Here is an 18268-nt window from a genome sequence, read left to right as displayed (position 1 = left end):
GCTAGGAGCAAAGCATGCCTTCCATGTGCTTGGTGTTTTGTATGTGTAGCAGAATCAAGAGCATTTCAGAAAGAAGGCCCACAGTTTATATAGGTTATACGTCAAGATTCATTTAAAAATATGTAAGTCCATAGAAAATGAAACTTCAGGAGGTTTAAAAATCAAGTCCTTTGGATAAACAGTCATGTTAGTATTAAATCTGCAGTTGCTGAGTAAGTGTATGTAGCACAGGACTCGATACATATAACCTGTGCTTCAGCACTTTGGCATGGACTTGATTTTCTGCATTGAAGTTCAGCACACAAGTAGAAGTTGTTCTAGATGGAGTGGGGATAGGACCTTACCCAATATTTGGTAAGAAGTTTGGTCTTCAGTCCTTACGTTGATCACTGTGCTGTGATTTTTAGCCTGAAATTCGAGTCAGTCGGGAAAAAAAGCAGCCCTCCTTCATTGCAAGCCAACCTGCTCCTGAGTACTGCAAGTGGAGGGTTTTACCTAAAGGAGGAGGAGGCACCCTGAGGTGACCACTAAAATAGAGTTGTCTGCTCTCAATTATACTTGAAAAGAGCTCAGGGATTCCAGTGATGGATGACAGTATACAAATCTAAAGTAGCTTTGTTTAGTGTGTTTTGTGGTATGATATAGGAAAGATAATTCTTACCCGGAATCTTTTAAAGGAAATCCTGGGGGTGAATCAATTACCTTTCTTTTCAGAATCAATAGAGATGGGATGTATTGCAGTTATTTGATGCTTTAGTGAGTGCTCAAGCACAAAGGATGCCTGTTGATGATAACCGCTGCAAAGAGTACGGGGCCATTTTTTTCCTTTTCTTCTCTTAAGGACACTCCAATCCCCTTAGTTCACACACTTCATCACTCCCAGTCGCAGTCTTTTCTCAACAAAGATTTACAAGCAGGAGGAGGAAGCAGGCTCTCAGCACATACAGAGTGTGCACTGAGCCATGGCTGGTGATGCTAATGACAGCACTTCTCCTTCCTGGGGCTCTCCAGGCCCTTGATGCCTCTGAGTTTTGCCTCAAGAGTGTTCAGATTTAGGAGTAAAGGGGAATAGGTTATCAGCTGCCACTGTGGAATGTCCATTATGATCTAGCAAGGTTAGGAGCTTCCAAGTGCCCCCCAAATGACATCCTGAGAGTAGCAGGAAGCAGTAACACAAAATGAAGCATGGGCCGTGGTTCAAGTTGTTGTAGAAGGTATCTTGAGATAATAGGGATAAAAGTTTACATTTTTCCCAGTCGGATCAGTTTTGCAGAAGCTGAAGGAGAACCTAAAGGGACTATAAAGGCACTGCAGGGTCTGGGCACTCGCTGGCCATGTGGCAGCTGCTTCCCAAGAGGTGGGAAATAGAATCTAGAAGTTATAGAATAGAAGAATAGAGCCAAAGAAGTTTTGTCTGGAAGCCAGAGGGGTAGTATCCCTGCTGTGCAAAGACCTATTTTCTGCCATGGAACATAGGATTCATCTATCTATAGGTAGTTTGGTAACAGCAATGTGTTAACAGATCAGGCGTATTTCAGGAAGGATGGAATCTGAAAGTGCACGATCTGAGTAATTAGCAAAGTAGTTTTGATCTATTTCATTATTTATCAGCTTAAAAGTGGCAACAAGCAACAGAAATGTTTCAAGGCTGTTCAAGGCGTAAGGAAGAGCTTGTATAAAAGCTGTGTACCAATGCTGTCTCTACAAGCTGGATCCTAGGACTTATGTGGCTTGCTGAGGATGGTACCAACAGATATTGGTTGCAGCACAGTGGTATTTAGTGGGTTTGTGAGCTATATTCAAGCACCCGTGCAAGCTTCTAAAGCCCTGAAGAACATTTTAGACACGTAAGTTGAAAATTAAATCTGTACTATGACTCTGCCTGCATGAATTTTCATAAGAGAGGGGAAGAACACTGCATTTCTCCCAAAGTGTTTCTCCTTCTCCTCTTGCTGGAAGGGATCCTTTGAGAGGGGAGGCCCAGCCAGCTTGCCCTTACATTGCTTTCCATTGAGTTGTTCCCCTTGGTTCCTCTTTGCATTCTTGGGAGAGAGAGGAGTAGCTTTTGTACCTTCAGGGTGTGAAATCTGCTTCTGTTGGAGTGAGTGGAAGTTTTCCTTTGACTTAAAGGCAATCAGAATGTCAGCCTTCATTGTCTGCTGAGGAAAGCTGGCGGATTTAATCTGAAGCGCTGCACGTTGTAATGATCACACATAAAAGAACAACATTAACCTCCGTGATACGTACAGAATTATTTCTGAGTGGAAATGAACAAAATTTTATGGAGTAATAATATTTGCGTGGCCTCCTCAATAAGAGAAAGCATTACAGATGATGGAGGGAATCAAGAATTACAGCTTGAACTACTGAAAACCTCTTTTTGACACTGTCTCTTTAATTAGAAAAAATGAGCTTAACCAAGATGTATATCACCATTGATTTTTATAATACGCTTTTAAGGCAAACACACGTGGTGTCACTGTGCTATTTTATAACAAATGCTGCTAACCATTTATTCTGTCATCTAACAGTCCACCAGCAGGCATATTTTATTGTTTTTTTTTCCGTGTAATAAAAGAAAAAAGATAAAATCAATACCTATTATGTGGCGTACCTTCAAGGTTAAAAAGTACTAAATCTTTTTTGCTAACATCTTTTCCTTGTGTGCATTACTTTAGGAGCAATATAAATTCAACACAAATACATTATCGATATGATTAAAACTGGATCTTAAGTATAACAAAGGACTCAGTCACTCTGAAACCAACATCAAGCTCTTGGTGCTTGATGGTGTGGTCACGTTGGTTGCTAGAAAATATTACTGAAAACCCAAGACAACAGATACATGGGGCGAGTGTGGTTGGAAGCAAAGGTAAAGTGCTTCCACATATTTGGATGTAGCTCTTGGTCCAACATAAGCTAATCCAGCCTGATGATGGTGTGCCAATTAAAGGGCTTTATTAGGTCGATGCAGAAATTGAGTCGTTTTCCTCGGCTCTGTTGCTGGTAGTCATTTAACAACAATTACAGGGTACAGTTACTTTAATGATGAGAAGTGTCAAAGCTGAGAAAGTGAAAATGAAAGTGTCAAAGCCATCAGAGGACTCATCTGTACCAGGGCACAGCTAAGTTATTTGGCTGTCGAAGTGGGAAGCAATATGATAATGCTGCAGCCTATTACTGTGCACTTTGCCAGCTCTTCAAGACAACATCAAAAAAGAAAATCCAACACCCATCTCTCCTTATTATAAAGCAGTTCAAGATCTAATATGATTTCAGTAGCAGTAAATGAAGGACACACTATTTCTCTTTTTTATTAAGCAGCTAAAGCTTCGGGATTTCTGATGCAATTAGGAGTCTGTGGCAGGTGTGAAGCCAAGTGATACTTGTTGGTGATGTGACGTGCACAAAGAGTGTGCTTAATATGTATCTCCTTGAGTGTTAAAGCAGAAATCTTTTCTATTCATTACTGCTTTTTCACCACTCAGCAATTAATTGCGTGTTGAGATACTTATGAATATGCAATTACTTTTTCCTGCCTGTGAGCAGTCTTCTGTATGCATGGGAAACAGTTGCATAGAGTTAACTAAGCAATAGCAGAAACTCCCTGCGTATAATAACATCCTTAACATGCAAAATGCAGATGAAGCTGGAAATGCTAATGAACAGATTCATATTTATGGGACAAAATTCTGCCCTTGGGTTATCACTGGTGGAGGGCAGTGGGTTGCCTGGGTGCCAGCCCTCATGTGGGAATGAGCCAGTGCTGGAGACAAAAAGAAGCAGGCAATACCCATGCATAGCTCTTGTCCTAGGAGTCTGGCTGCTGATTGTGTCTGGATAATAAGAGTATTTTACTCTTGATATCATTAAACCTGTGAGGCTTGTTGGTTTTTTCCACTCAGCTTCAGAGCTGCTGCTATTTTCATTTAGCAGCTTAAAGCCTGAAACACCCTTTCCTTCACTTTGAGCAGAAATTCTATGAGCTGTTTAGAGAGCTGTAAGACCTCTCCTCCCAGCTGACCTGAAGGGCCTCCCAGCAGTGGTACAGACCATCTTTCTGAAGCATCACCTCACCAAGAAGCAGGAGTTGTGTCAGGAGGGTGAATGCATTGATGCTGTGGGTTTTTTTGGACCATTGCAAGAGGATTCCCTACTGTGACAGCTGAGAACATCTTTGGGAATCTCCATAGCAGCTATCAAATCATCATTGATTCCTGGATTTCTTTCCAGCTATTCACTATTAACTTGATTTATTTATTGATATTGAAAGAAAAGTTCTCTAAACGACTCTGTATTTACTGCAATAGCGAACCAAGTAATGCACCACAGGCACGTTCCTTTGGTACAGCAGATAGGTACCGGCCTTTATTTTTAGATGAATCTTTTCCAGATAAAGCTGCATTTTATTCAGCTTTAAAGCATCTTGACAAAATTCAGCTTCACTCTAGCAAAAATAATTGTGGACGCTAATAATGAAATATCATTTATAAAGCAATGATGTATGGGGTGGTTTTTTTTGTTGTTGTTGTTGCTGTTTTTTCTTTTCCCCCTTAATTTGGCAAGGAATGGAAAGGTTAGCTGACAGATTAATGTCCCATGCACTGAATATGAGTTGGAGAGACAAGCTCTAAGCTTCTGGATAGAGAGGATTATAAGGGAAATGTGCATGCAACCTTAGCAGCATTACAAACAGCAACACCACAACAAGAGAACAGTCTCATTGCAGCAATCTAAAGCCACTGCTGTTTTCTTCAAGGCGAACATTGTTTTTATGCCCTACAGATAAATCCCATTATAAGCTTTGATCAAAGCAAATACACTCACTTTGAGGCTTTGGGCAGATGTAAATTGCTTTGTTATACACATGCATTTGCATACATTTGCAAGGAGACAGGGTCTACATGTAATGGTGCCTTTTATTGTGGATGGCTTGCTGAAATTCAAGTCACCAGTGGGTTTCTGCCATGGAGAAGGGAGAAGTTTCTGAGCAGAGGAAATATGTGTCAATTGAAGCAGTTTGGAAGAGTGCATGTAGCTCAGTCACTGCTGGGAACAGCCCGAACGTCAGACTTGCTCTATTTTATTTTGCTGTTCTTTATATAGTGAACAAATGTAAATGAAGCAATTCCTAGAAAGGGACATTTCTCTTGTTTGGCCACTTCTGGAATCCTGGTGCCAACATGTGTATGAAATGTGAAGATTGCCTAAATATTGGGTATCTGTCTTTGTTACAGCCTTCCACTGGTTTTCTTCTATATTTCTCCATTTAGTTTCCCGAATTAAATTGGATTAACTTCCTCTCTCTCCCAATTAATGCTGTTAACAGTAATAACAACCATAATGTGTGAACATCTGGCATTTTAGTACACAGTAAGCTTTTGGAAATATCAAATATGAATCTATTGAAATCTGTCTCTGTAGTGATTTTTCCAGTGTTTTGTGGCTTAGACAACAAATTCTTCTTTCCTCTCTGGCTTCCTTTCATTATCAAGGTTTGTTAATTCTTTAGATGCCGGGGTTAGATAATTAAATACCCCTTTGTAATTACCGCGGTGCCTGTGGGTTTGAGACCTCGAGCTCATTAGGCAGTGTGCCGTCCTAAGATGTTTGAGGGAAATACTTTCATACTCATCAAAAGACGTCTGTGGCAAATTAAGGTCATGGCCATCTCTCTTTGACAGACCGAAGTCTAAGATTTTATCTTATTTTTTCATGAGTTACTACCAGGGCACTACATATCAGGAACAGCTTTTTGAAGCCAAATATTGCAAGGTCGATTGCTTAAAACTTCTGGGCTTTTAGTGGCAAACATCTTGCCCTTATGAATTACCCATGTCGCTTTCACTACAGCAAATAGAGAGATTTTTGTGATGCCGTCCACACTTTGCTGCAAGCCTGATAGAAATGTTGCTACTCTGAGCTCAAGGTTGGCCTTCCAGTGTTATTCTCTTGACTTGGTGACCGTCCCTGACTGTTTTCCTGAGGTTTTATAGTGTGTCTGAAGAAAGAATTAAAGCAAACTTCCAATTATTCCTCCTTCTCATGTAGAGAAAGTGCTGGCTGCGAGCCATGGGCAAGAAATACGTGACTTGCACCAGGGTTGCCATTCATTTGATCCACTCTGTATCCCTCAGGTTTGTGTTGACTCGTTGTTGGCTGTTCAGATTTGTGCCCATACCCTCTGCACTGTGCGTGAGCAGCCCTAGCAATGTGGGAAGCTTGGGCTTGGTGCTGGGGGTTTTGGCCCTAAATGTGTGAATTCATGGCTCATTGGTAACAGTTTGCACAATTTGATGTCTCCTCTCTGAAATAGGAAAGGGAACACTTTGTTACTATCAGGGAGGATTGTAAAGAGACTGAATGCTAGAGTGAGAAATTATGCAGAATTGCTTGCTTGATGAAAAATAAGCTGTTGGAGCCAATGAAGTCCAACAAGAACACCCCGAGATCTGTTAAAAAGGAGAAATGGGAGATGGATGTGGCTGGTTTAGGAAGTAAACCTGATTCTGATCTGCAGATCATTGGAAAGAAGAAAAAAGTGCTCAGCAAACAGCAGGATGTGGTGGCAGGGTGCAGGTTTCACAGATGAAGGGGGGTAATTGTGTCCCCCCATCTGCTGTTGCAGACTTTCCCCTCTGCAGTGCAAGGTGGTGGCCTGGAAGGTGAGCAGATCTACCTGCATTTGTTGGAGCTTCTTGAAAACCTCTGTGGGGGCACAGTTAATGTCTGTGTGTGGCAGAAGCCAGCACATGAGCAGCAGAATGCTCTTAGAAGGGAGCCCCGAGACGTTTTTCCCCACTGGAAAATTAATAGGGAGTAGCAGGCTGCTCTGCTGCTGGCTGGAGGCGAGCGGTGGGAGGAGGGCATCCCAAAGCCAGCACAAGGCTACCAGCGTGGGGGGAAGGTGTCATCGCCTATCTGCCAGATGGAGCATGTTAAAGGGCAGCCTGCTGAGTGGGGAAGGCAACGAGCTTGAAAAGCCAAGCACAGCCAAGAGTGCACTGTCTCCCCTAGGAAAAAAAGGAAAAAAAACAAACGAAGCTGCAGACTGTTTGCAACGGCATCACGCTGATTTGTAGAGGCAGAGCTGGGGGTGCAGCTCTAACTGTGATTTATTGGGTTGTATCAGTAAACATTTGGGAGTGGCTTGAGTCAAAATGCCAGCTCCTCGACTTTGGGGATGGGCATAAAGCTGGGTCAGGGCCTGGCCTGGCTGAGCTGCAGTGAAATTCCCATGGACTAACGTGGAGCTGAGATTGCTGTCATTCCTATGGGGCAGAGCACTGCAGCATGCAGCAATGGGAGCTTTAGACAAGGAGAAGTACCTGAAGAATAACACAAATGCCATTGGGCAAAGCTGCATCCAACTGAAAATCTCTTGAAGAACATTGCTGTTTCTTTTTCTTCTTGTATCTCCGTGCTTTTCGTTTTAACTACCAGCGAATCCAGTACAGGCATCAGACCAAAGGGAAAACGACAGACTGTCATCTATATGTGGAGTGGGCTGCTCCTCACGTCGTCGTGTCTGTTGCTGGGCAAGGTCAGTGAGCGTCTTTCCAAGAACTTCACCTCTGCAGGTATGGAGGCTTTTGCTGATATGGGAAGCATAGGCCATAAATAATGCTGTCATTTGCAAAGTTTCCAGTTTGCAGTGTGCTACTGCGTGGAGCTATGAAGTAGATTTTCATAAATCTTGTTTTATCTCATTTGGTGGTTCCTTTTTAGATCTTACCCTGGCAGCAATTTTCCACTTTGCCAGACAAATGAAAGCATGTAAGCAGAACGTCTATGGCAGTTGAAAGGTTAATGGAAGGAAAATGTAGTGACATCAAAGTAAGTTTGATTAAGTGAAGCTTTGATTTTCTCCATTATTGGCTTCTTTGTATGAAAGAAACTTAAGTTCTATATAAAGCACACAATCACAGGCTGCTCGTGAACAGAAAGCAAAAGAACGCAGCAAAGAATATTAATTTGTTGTTTCTCTATAGTTCCTTCCAGCTGAAGGTCACAATGAATACATCGCATTTCAAGCGTCTCTGTTCTTACACGTATGTTAAATACCAGCAGCATTGTATATAAATAAGAAACCCATTATAAACAAATAAGAAACTGAAGCACAGAGTCGCATCTTTAAAGATGAGAATAAATGTTGGAGGTGGTCCTGGGAGGGGATTTTGGATAATTTGGTCCCTACTTTGGGCCCTTCCCTGCGTGAGGATTGCTGTTCTGTGCAGATACTGGGCACAGCACTCTGTCAGCACTAAGCAGATAAATAATGATCATCTGACAGATTCGTTGTTGCACCTGGCGCACCAAATTTATTTGAGAAAACTTATACAGTTGGCAAATACAGACTCCATGTCTGCATGCCAATTATGAGATAGCTGCCTTTGTGGAGAAGAGAAAAGCCTGTTGTTCTGAGGGGCTTTCAGGAAAATTATACACCTGAAAGAGGTCAGTTTCCTTTACACTTGAACAATTTCGGTTATCTAAAAAAAATAAAGATAAAAGAAGGAAAGCAGCAAAAAGAAGAATCCTGTAATTTTCTAAATGACACAAATAATTCTTCTTCCTTGTGTTTGTTCCACCTGGCTTGGCTGCTGTGTTGGTAGTGCTAAGAGACCAGAGCCTCTAACACATGAAGGCAGGTTTCAGCTGGAGGCATTGTGCCTTCTTAGTGCAGCGTGTCTGCTTAATCTCAAAGCTGTGCTGATCAAGGCGCCTTGGGCTTGAAGAAACGAGCAGTGAAGATGAAGAGCAGAGGAAGGATAAACAAAAGGCAGGAGAGGGCTCTCACTGTTGAGGCGACACCTCAAGAAGTGTTGACCAACAAGAAACGTCCTTGTCAAGGAGGGAGAGCAGAAATCCTCCATATGTTATGACTTACATAGATTTGTTGTGTTTTTAAAGAAGCGGATGTGACCTTTTTGTCGGTAGCTTTCTTGATGGATTTTATCTTGTCTTTTTGACATAGAGTAATAAGAAAGTTAAAAATCATTATTGGCACATAGAGTATTTAACTGTAGTCATAATCGATATTTTCCACGACCTTGTTCAGTTAACAGTAGAAAATATATCCATTCAGCCCTGATGAAGCAGTATTGGATATTATTTTTTACACTATTTTGTGAGGAAGTAAGCCAAGTTTCTATTAGATTTGGTGATACTATGTAGTACTTCAGTGAAGTGGTTCCCTTGATGATGGGTCAGACTCCACTCACTCCTTTTGCTTTGTTGCAGCATCCATGGTAGATGCAATAGGTAACTTGCTGTGTGATGTACACTCACTTAGTCTTATCCTGTGTGGAAGTGCCTGTGTCAGTGTAAGCCTGTGTGCATCTGATCCCATGCTGGGGGTGTCATTATGCCTCTTTTCCACCGGTGCCACAGAATGGTGGAGCAGGGAGGGAAAAAAAGGGGAAAAATAAAATGAAAGGAAACAAAACCACAAGGATCTGAAATTCCACCGAAGGTCAATAAAGCTTTAGCTCAGGAGTTATTTGTATCCTCTGGTAAATGTTAGCCACTTTTTCTGGATGTGAAGTGTAGATTATTGGTGAGCACTGTGAGTCTCAATGGGGAGATTTGGGAGAAGTTAACAAGGCCTTTGGGGAAGGACATGAGGAGATGGAAATTAGAAGAGAGAGGTGGGTAAGGAGACATAAGGAATGAGAAAAGGGTGGGAGCAGAAAGGAGAGGGGTTGGGAAGAGCAGGAGCTGCCAGCTGTGCTGCTGTCTGTGGTTTTTAAAGCTCTGTCCTCCTCCAGTTAGTGGTGGCACTGTTTCCATTGCAAATGAAATCATAGAATCATAGCATCACAGAATGGATTGGGTTGGAAGGGACCCCAAGGATGGTCAGGATCCAACCCCACTGCCACAGGCAGGGCCACCAACCAAGTGTTGTGGAAGGGGAGCTTGGATGTGTGGTTCAGGTCGTGGCTGGGGCAGGGTAACAGTACTTGCATGTATTTGTAATCCTTCATAGCAAAGAATTCACTCCTGCATTGAAACCCCCCTCCATTGTGGAATTTCATTTTACTAGAACTGATGAGTTGTTTTAAGGCTGCACGGGGTTTCATGGTCAAAATGGAAATGAGTTGAAGAAAGAAACAGCGTAATTAAGAATTGTGCAATTTTACGTATCAGTTCCCTTATGATAATTGGCCTGCAACATGAAATATTTAAAAACACAATCAAACTCTATCTGTATACATGAGGATATGTTTGTGTTTCTGTATCTGTTAGCACTGCACGATGTATTAGTTGCTTGCAACTAATTAGTTGCTAGCTACTCACAGCATCTGTATTACAGATCCCATGGGACTCTAAGGAATGTGACCTTATTTTAATGTTTTCCTGTGCTTTGAGAATCACTCCTTTGTATCTGATTCTAGGACGTGTTTTGTTGCTTTATTAACAATAATGCTTAGCACTCTTTTTAGATTTAGATTGCCAAGGACATCTATAGAAGTAGTCAAACATTATCTCTCATAGGTAAGTGCAGCTCCTACTTTAGAGCTGGGCTTTCAGAACTGCCTGTCTTGCTGGGTGCTGCTTGTGCAGTGGTAATGACAAACAGTGCTGGACATGCTAATGGTGGGATTCTGCCCTGGGTACCAATTCCAGTGCCCTCCCTTGTCTCCTCTGGCTCCTCCAGTAGCTCTTCCCCATGCCATGATGGGACACAATGAATACTGGAGTGCTGAGCTTCAGCAGAATGCACAGTGGGATACTGCACATCCAGTTACATGCTGTGAGTGACCTGCAAGAGAGATGAGGTTGAAGTATTTGTTCAAACAGGGAGAGAGAATAGAAATGGCAGCTTTACTTCTAAACAAATGATGTGCATTTCTAGGAGTGTCTGTGCAGCAGTTGCGCCAGGTCTTGGGGCTTTGCACACACTTCTAACACCAGAGATGAGGAGAAGCTTGAGCTCATTGTTACACATTAGTTTCCACAATGATGAAACACACTGATGCTCTTCAGACTCAGGAAAGACATTAGGCTTTGTCTAGAATTTGGTATAATGCTTGATGTGTATAAATACACTGGAGTTTGCCAAATCAGTACTTAGCTTGTATTTTTACGATACTACTTGTGCTTAATAGATGATGCAAGAGCTTCTTTTTTATTTGGCAGTAGAGCCACGTTAACATCAATCTTGTTCTGAGGCTGTTTTCTCTTTAAATAGCCTTGCTATATAGGATGCAGCACTGGGATCTTGCCACTTGTGTTCATTAGGGATCTCATGGCACTTCTGGCAGGAGCGAGGTGGCTGGACTTCATGTCCTGGCTTGTACTCCAGTTTGCACTGGCCAAAGTCCAGTTTTAGTAATTATATTCTGTATGCCTAAATTCCCCCAGTAATTTCAATTAGAGTTAGTACTGTTTTTCATGCCTGATCCTAGAATGTTGCATGGTGTTGATGTGTGATTAAACTGCAGCGACGTTCCATCCCAGAGGTAGGTAAAGTGATCTTGGCTTTGTTATAAAGCTTTTCCTTGGGATGAATGGGCAAAATAAGCGTAAAAGATTATTACTGTTTATCTGTGAAATATTGATGGCAAGGCTTTCTGCCTGTTGGTTGGTTTTTTTGCACTAAAGCAAGAAGGAGTGTTTGAAAGTCAAGACATGACCAAGGAAGCATAATTAGGATCATTGCTCAAGGTGTTTTAAAGGTTTTAAACCAAACGAAGATAATGTACCTTAATTGCATTTGCATAATGGGCATAGTTGAAATCAGGTTTTTCCATGACTTCTTCAGCAATATATACAGGACCAAAAGCCAACTTTCTACCGGTGGCAAAAAGGAAAATTGAAACTAAGTCTGGATGGGGTTTAGTATGTGAGCAGTGTTCAAATGAAGATGTAGTTGTGCTTACTCAGAGTGATCACACGTTCACATTTGGGATTTACCAAGTCCTGATCTTTGAGATGCTGAATGAGCTCATTCCATCTGGCTGCACATTCAGTTCAAGCCTAAACTGCAGAAGATAAGACCTGCTGCAGAGTGCATACGTGTTCTCTTCCACCCCACTATTCACCTGGCACCACGATGTCACACCTAAGCTGGATTAAAAGAAGCTTTGATGAGTAGGAAGCATAAATAATATCACAATAGCTCTCAGAGTCAGAGGAGTCACAGCACAAGGGCAAATAACATGTATATTAGCTCCCAAGCTGGGAACAAGCCCTGGGGAATTGAGTGTGCGTTACCTTCTCATGCTTCTCTATCAGTTGAACTGGCACACTGCCTTTTAAGCCTACAGACTCAACTCTTTCCTTGGAAGTGGTGCAGATCCTCGGGAAAAAAAATGCAGACAATCTTCCTTGCTCCAGAAATTGTCCTTGGTATCGGCTGTCTCCCCCCCGAGCAATCACAGCAAGGCTGAGAACAACCAACAGCCATTCATGAGCACATTAAAATGCTGTGGAAAACGCTGTGAGCTAAATGAAAAAACGTGGGTGCTCGGTGACATTTTAGAGGAAAAAGATTGTCTGCCCAAACTGATGGCAAAATGGTTCTCCTGAATTGGTGGCCTTCAAGGTCAGTAAGAAGTAAGAACCTCTCTTTGAGAGCAGTGCTTTGGGCAAGTTGTTTCTGCTACTTTTTTTTTTGTAATTTCAAAAGCTTTGAAAAATGCTCCTGAGCTGCAATTTCTCAGCTTTGAATAATTCAGGATGGAAATCAGCGGTTCTTATTGAGGCAAAGCTCTTAATTAGAATTGGGTGGTTTTTCACTTGATCCAGTCATACTGAACTCTGAAATAAAAACAAGGCCATTTGATAGGGAAGGAGATGGCAAGGCCAGGCTGGATGTGGCTCTGGGCAGCTTGGTTTGGTGGTTGGTGACCCTGCACATAGCAGGGGAATTGAAACCAAATGATTGTTGTGATCTTTTTCAACCCAGGCCGTTCTGTGATTAGATAATTCTATGTAATATGTAATCACCATTCTCTTATTAAACAAACAGATGTACTTCTATATGAGTTACTTGTTTTAATGTGTAAAAATTAGTAGTTATACAAAGAATTGCACAACCTGGCATAGTGCAAGTTGTCCCTACCTGTGGTTGGACTGGATGACCTTTCAGGGTCCTCTCCAACTCAACCCATCCCATGTCTTCTGTGAAGAATTCTACTTAGAATCTCAGCTGCCCTCTCAGAATGCAGGTACAGGCAGGGTGATGCATGGACAAACTCAACAGAAGATCACAACTGATCTTAGCTGATAAAAGCCTCACATCAAAACATACATCAGCAAAGTGGTCTTGATAAGGGGAAACTGTTTATGCAGAAAAGAACCATGTTTGAGCCAGTGATGTGGGGTTTTTTTTCCTGAATATTCATGTATATATCCATATGAGGTTGACCAAAATTTGTTGCTTTCAGATTGTGACTTTACTTGCGTGAAGAAGGGTAAAGGTATTTTGGATTAAGGTTTGGTTTAGCTTTGGATTTTGATTCTTTTGGAATACGATCTTAAATAAATTCTGCTTTTGGGTTCAGCAGTTGCACCAGATGTGGTCAAAGCATGTTACCCCGTGAAAGATTAACATAAAGCATTAGCTATTCTAGGGCTGTCGTGATGATTTTATTTTCAAACATGACTTGTGCAGAGGGCACGCTGTGATTTGCTGCTTGGTGAGTAGTCTGCAGTATTGATTCTTAAAACGCATGTATGTTTCTTAAAGAAAATAATCATTACTGTAGTTGAGAGTACAGCTGTAAAACACAGGATCTGTTCTTGGGTAATTCAGTAGATGTTAAACGTGCTCAGGCTCCAGCTTGTAAGTAGAAAATTATATATGGTGGTAAATCAGTTTAAGAAACCATTGTTAAAATACACATAGCAAGATTATTCCTTCAGTGTATAGCTATTTCTGGTATATATCTCATTTGCCTGGTTTATGCCATCTGTTTTCTTTCCAAGTTTAGTATGATTAGATTGAAAGTTTTAAACACAGCCCTGGAAGTGTTGGAAGAAAGTTGAAGTCATTGTTTTCTTTTGGCTTTGAATTCCACAGCTTCTAGGTACAGCATGTCAAAATAGCTGCTTTAGGAAAAGGCACAGCTACCACCTTGAAAAGCAAATTGACTTAATAACGGTATAGATAATAAACCAACTTCTGTGTGCTGCAGATGTGAACTGTCAGAGGAAAAAAAGATAAAGCAGTATATCATCAATAGGACTAGATCTTAAATGATGTTGTGTGTGTAATTTGCATAGTAATGAAAGACAATTATGTTCTTAGACTTCTTTGTACTCTTGTATGAATCACCTTCAAAAAAAATTTAAAGCACGTGTATGTATTTTAAAATCTCTGTGATATGACTGATGTTTGAGCTTGGCCATATCAACCTGACCTTTAGTCATTGTGAATCGTTCCATTCAAGCCAATCAATGAGAATGTTATTAGTAACTGTAAGTGATCACTTATGGCAAATCAGCGCAGTCTGATTAAACTGACATTGCTAATATTCTTGACTGCATCTGGAGGTGCAAGGACGTGGCCCAATGGCAAGAATACTTAGATCAGTTCCATGGACTTAGATGTGGAGGTAGTTCTAGAAGCAAAGATGTGGCAGGCTTTGTGGACTGAGTAAGTGGGTTGTTAAACTTGAGCATGTGAAACTTCACTAGCAGAGTGAGCAGAAACCACAACCTATGTTCGAAGTGGCATTTAGGTTCAACTCCAGATTAAATTCAGGTCTGCTTTATGTCAGTAGCAGTATATTCCCACTGCTGAAGCTCAGATAATTTCATGGAGTGGCTTGTTCTCTCTGAATGTGTCTTCAAGCCTTGAGTTGCCTACTGATGGAAACCTCTCAGTGGTGTCACCTGTTCAAGAAGGATGGAGCCGTTCCCTGAGCTGTGTAGCTGGGCAGTCTGCATTGCATTTACAGCTCCTCTGAGCTTTCACCAGCCCAAATCTAGCTGGAAGATGGGACTGGAGGTGATCCAGCTTGACACGTACTTCTGCAAGGAGCGCTGCTGAATGCAGCTTTACTATTTCCTCTGGCTCCTTGGAGGTGACTGCAACCATAATTATAACTTCCCCTCTCTCCCTGAAGTCTTTCATCTTTTAGGACCAATGGGCTCTTGCTCTGCAAGCTGTTTTATCTGGGACACATCTGTCTTGTTCACCATTTCCAGTGTCACATCCAGTTTCCCATTAGGACCCACCATGATTTCTGTTTAGCTCTTACCAAAGGACTCTGCCTCCTCTGTGGGCCGATCACTGGGGTCTTTGCTTCCCACAAGAAGCCAAAATCCTTCAGATAGTGACAAACTCCAAGAAACAATCAGAAGGAAGGATAACACTCATCTACTGACCAAGGAAGACCACACTTAGCTGCTTCTGTATTTTATAGATGGAGAAGGGAAGCAGGAGACCCAGAGGAAAAATCAAAGGAAAGGAGAGAGTGAAGAGAGTTGTTGGCATTGCTGTTTTTGTCTATGTGTATGGTACAGACTAGTAAATGTGGAAAACAGTTGTGAGGGGAGGGGAAAGTTATGAAAGTTGTCATAAATTTCATCTGAAACCTTATTTTTTCTTATATTTTTCCTTTTTTTTTTTTGGATGGTGTTGTCATAGGCAGGTCTGAATCCCGTTTAGGATCTATTTCAGTTCCTCCTTGTGAACAAATACTATTTCTGGTGTTCGTCTCCGTCAGGATGCATGCCAGCCCTCCTGCTGCTCAGCTTCTCATTCTCTGCTGAGCTGCAGAGCATTGCTCATCCCTGGGAAGGGCTGTGGGATGAGCTGAACCACTTATGAGACCAAGTGCTAGCCACCTCTGTTACTGCTCAGTTTATTGATAGCTTGAGAGGATGGGCCCTTTTCTAACATAAAGCAGCACATATCTGTGTAAACTGAGCATTTCTAAGGGGCTGGTGCAGCAAATGCAAGAGTTACACTGCTGAGGAGCTGGCACTGCGTGGCACTGTGCTTTGGGGACAGTATCAATTCTTTCATTACTGATCATTTACTGTTTTTACTGATAATTCTTTTTACTGCATCAGGGCACCTCTTTGCTCCATAGCTGTGGTTGACCTCTGAGCCCAGGCTGATGCACTCTCACCATTATCTGAACTCCTCTGTGCTTCTTTACAAAGATTGTTTCCTGCCATTATATTTCCTACTCCTACTTGAAACAAAACAAAACAACCTCCGTGTCCCCCAAGCCCCAGGTTTTGCCAGCAGGTATCCTTCTCCATTCCCTTTTCCTTTCTGTGATTCACTGCAATTACATGGCTGGTGTGCTTGCCCTTTGAAGTTCCTGTGCTGCTCAGTCCCCTGCAGTTGTGTCCCATCAGCAGATCTGACGGTCACAGCTGGGTTCTGTGCTGTAGTGGCATGATTGGGAACAAGAGGCCACATACCGACCTGCAGCCCACACTCTCATGTTTTCTGATTGAAGAGGGTTCTTAGCTGGCTTGTCTCTTAGTAGGTTGGTTACTTCACCCCCAGTGACAGGTTTCAACACTCCCTTGGATTCCAGCCCAGCATGGCAGTGTTGTGTACATGCACACTAACACGTGCGCCCTGATAAACTGGGTTGAAGAGGAAAATTTCCTCTTTGTTTGACAGTTCTTGTAGAATAGCTTATCCTATACTGGAGCTGTGGACTGGGAGGTCCTGGGAGAAGCAGACAGTGCTGCCTGGCAGAGAGGAGGATGCTTTGTGAAGGTATTGTGGGCACCACATCCCAGTGCTGGCAGCAGCATTCAGCACAGACAATATGAACACCCCAGTATGAATGGCTCATGCTGCGTGGGTGACAGAAGTTGTTCATATTCTGTATGGTTTGGGCTTGGGTTACTTTGCTGGAGCTGCCCACCTGGGGCTGGATGGTTCCTGGGATGCACATATTGCCCCCAGGGGGTTGGTGGCACCCTGTTGACATGCCCTACTCATGGCACAGCCAAGGAGGGCACACACTGCGCTCTGGGCTCCTCCTTAAAGCCATCTCCTATAACATCAAGTCTTTCCTATGTAGCTACTTTGCAGTTTTAATTAATGTTATGATTATACAGCAGGCACGCTACTATAGCGTCTGTTGCTGTGGCAGCTAGACGCTTTAATTACAGAGATTAAAACACAAATCAAGGACAATACAGAGTTGTTATGATGATAATCACCAGATCTGAATACTTGTTGTAAACTGGCCGCTTGAGCCACTGAGGTTAATGTGCAAGGAGGTGCAGTCAGTCTCTGCTGGGAGAGCCCTGTGCAGGTGTGTGGTTGGGATGGGATAGGGAGGGCATGGAGAGAGCTGGGAGGCTGCTGTGCTCCTGCAGTGTTGGAGCTGCACAAGATGCTGGTGCTTCCAGCCTTGGTGGTGGGTCAGCTCTACTCATCCAGGGTTGAGACCCCAATCTAGGGCTTCAGTTACTTCTTATCACAGACAAACAACAAAAACCAACCAAACATAAAAACCCAATGTTGTTTAATCCAAAATGAAACATCTTCTCATTTCTCAGCAGATAGAAAATGCTTTTTAGTACTTCATTTCATTTTCAATGCTCCTTTAAGTAACTTTATTATTTGAAATAGGAATATTTACTCTCTTGAATGCGAATTGTTTGGTGGGTTGCAGCATTTCATGTGTTCAACGCGAATTTGGGAGTATTTTGGTCCATCTCTGCGTGCATTTCTGATGCCAGGGGGGAAAAGACTACTTGAAACCATCTGGCTTTAAAATCACCATGTAATTTAGGTTCACAGAGCCAACTTTCATAAGGCTTAAGAATACTTGCCAGCCTCAAAATAGGGCTAAAATCTTTGTCTTTAGTTTCTATTTCTAAAAAAGAAACATGAGAGATCTGTATTTTAGAGCTTTTTGTATATTGCTCTTGTCAACTTGTAAATGCCTCATGCCTCTTGATACATGAGCGTATGTGTGTGCTTTCCACTTGATTTTCCCCTTGCTTGCCTGTTCACGTGCTCTTTAAATAGAAGGAACAGGATACGATCTCCCCTTAATTCCTGGCCCAGAGGTCTGTAACAAATCTGTCATTCCCTGGCAGTGTGTGGCTCCTGCAGCGGTCAATGGGAGATGGAAGTGCTGCTCCTTTGGATGCAAAGGATCCCAATACTTGGGTCGTACGCTCCCTGATTTTGCCACTGCTCATCCTCTTACTCTATGCCAAATCCCACTTGTCTCATGCTGTCACTCTGGCAGCGAGCTGAGAGTCATAATCATATTAGAAACATGGCAGGTTAAACTCAGAAAGGGAAACTAAAAAGGGCCTCTCCAGA

General features: G+C 42.4%; 1 protein-coding gene across 14 annotated transcripts in view; it reads left to right on the top strand.

Annotated features, from left to right (window-relative positions):
* The window catches only part of DAB1 (DAB adaptor protein 1), a 341210-nt gene that overhangs the window by 56067 nt on the left and 266875 nt on the right, over nt 1–18268 (top strand). Inside the window, exon 1 of one of the 14 annotated variants that reach the window (XM_085511808.1) lies at nt 7490–7543. The exons of 9 other annotated variants lie outside the window; for them this stretch is intronic. The gene's annotated coding sequence lies outside the window, so the exon portion shown is untranslated. Of the gene's footprint in view, nt 1–7489; nt 7581–18268 lie in introns of those variants that run through there. 4 more of the 14 variants (XM_085511807.1, XM_085511820.1, XM_085511804.1 and 1 more) reach the window with 4 other exon arrangements.

This window comes from Coturnix japonica, chromosome 11, assembly GCF_054131305.1.
Source record: "Coturnix japonica strain WE chromosome 11, WE-NBRP24, whole genome shotgun sequence".
NCBI classification, from domain to species: domain Eukaryota; kingdom Metazoa; phylum Chordata; class Aves; order Galliformes; family Phasianidae; genus Coturnix; species Coturnix japonica.
This window is presented reverse-complemented; position numbering and strand designations above follow the sequence as displayed.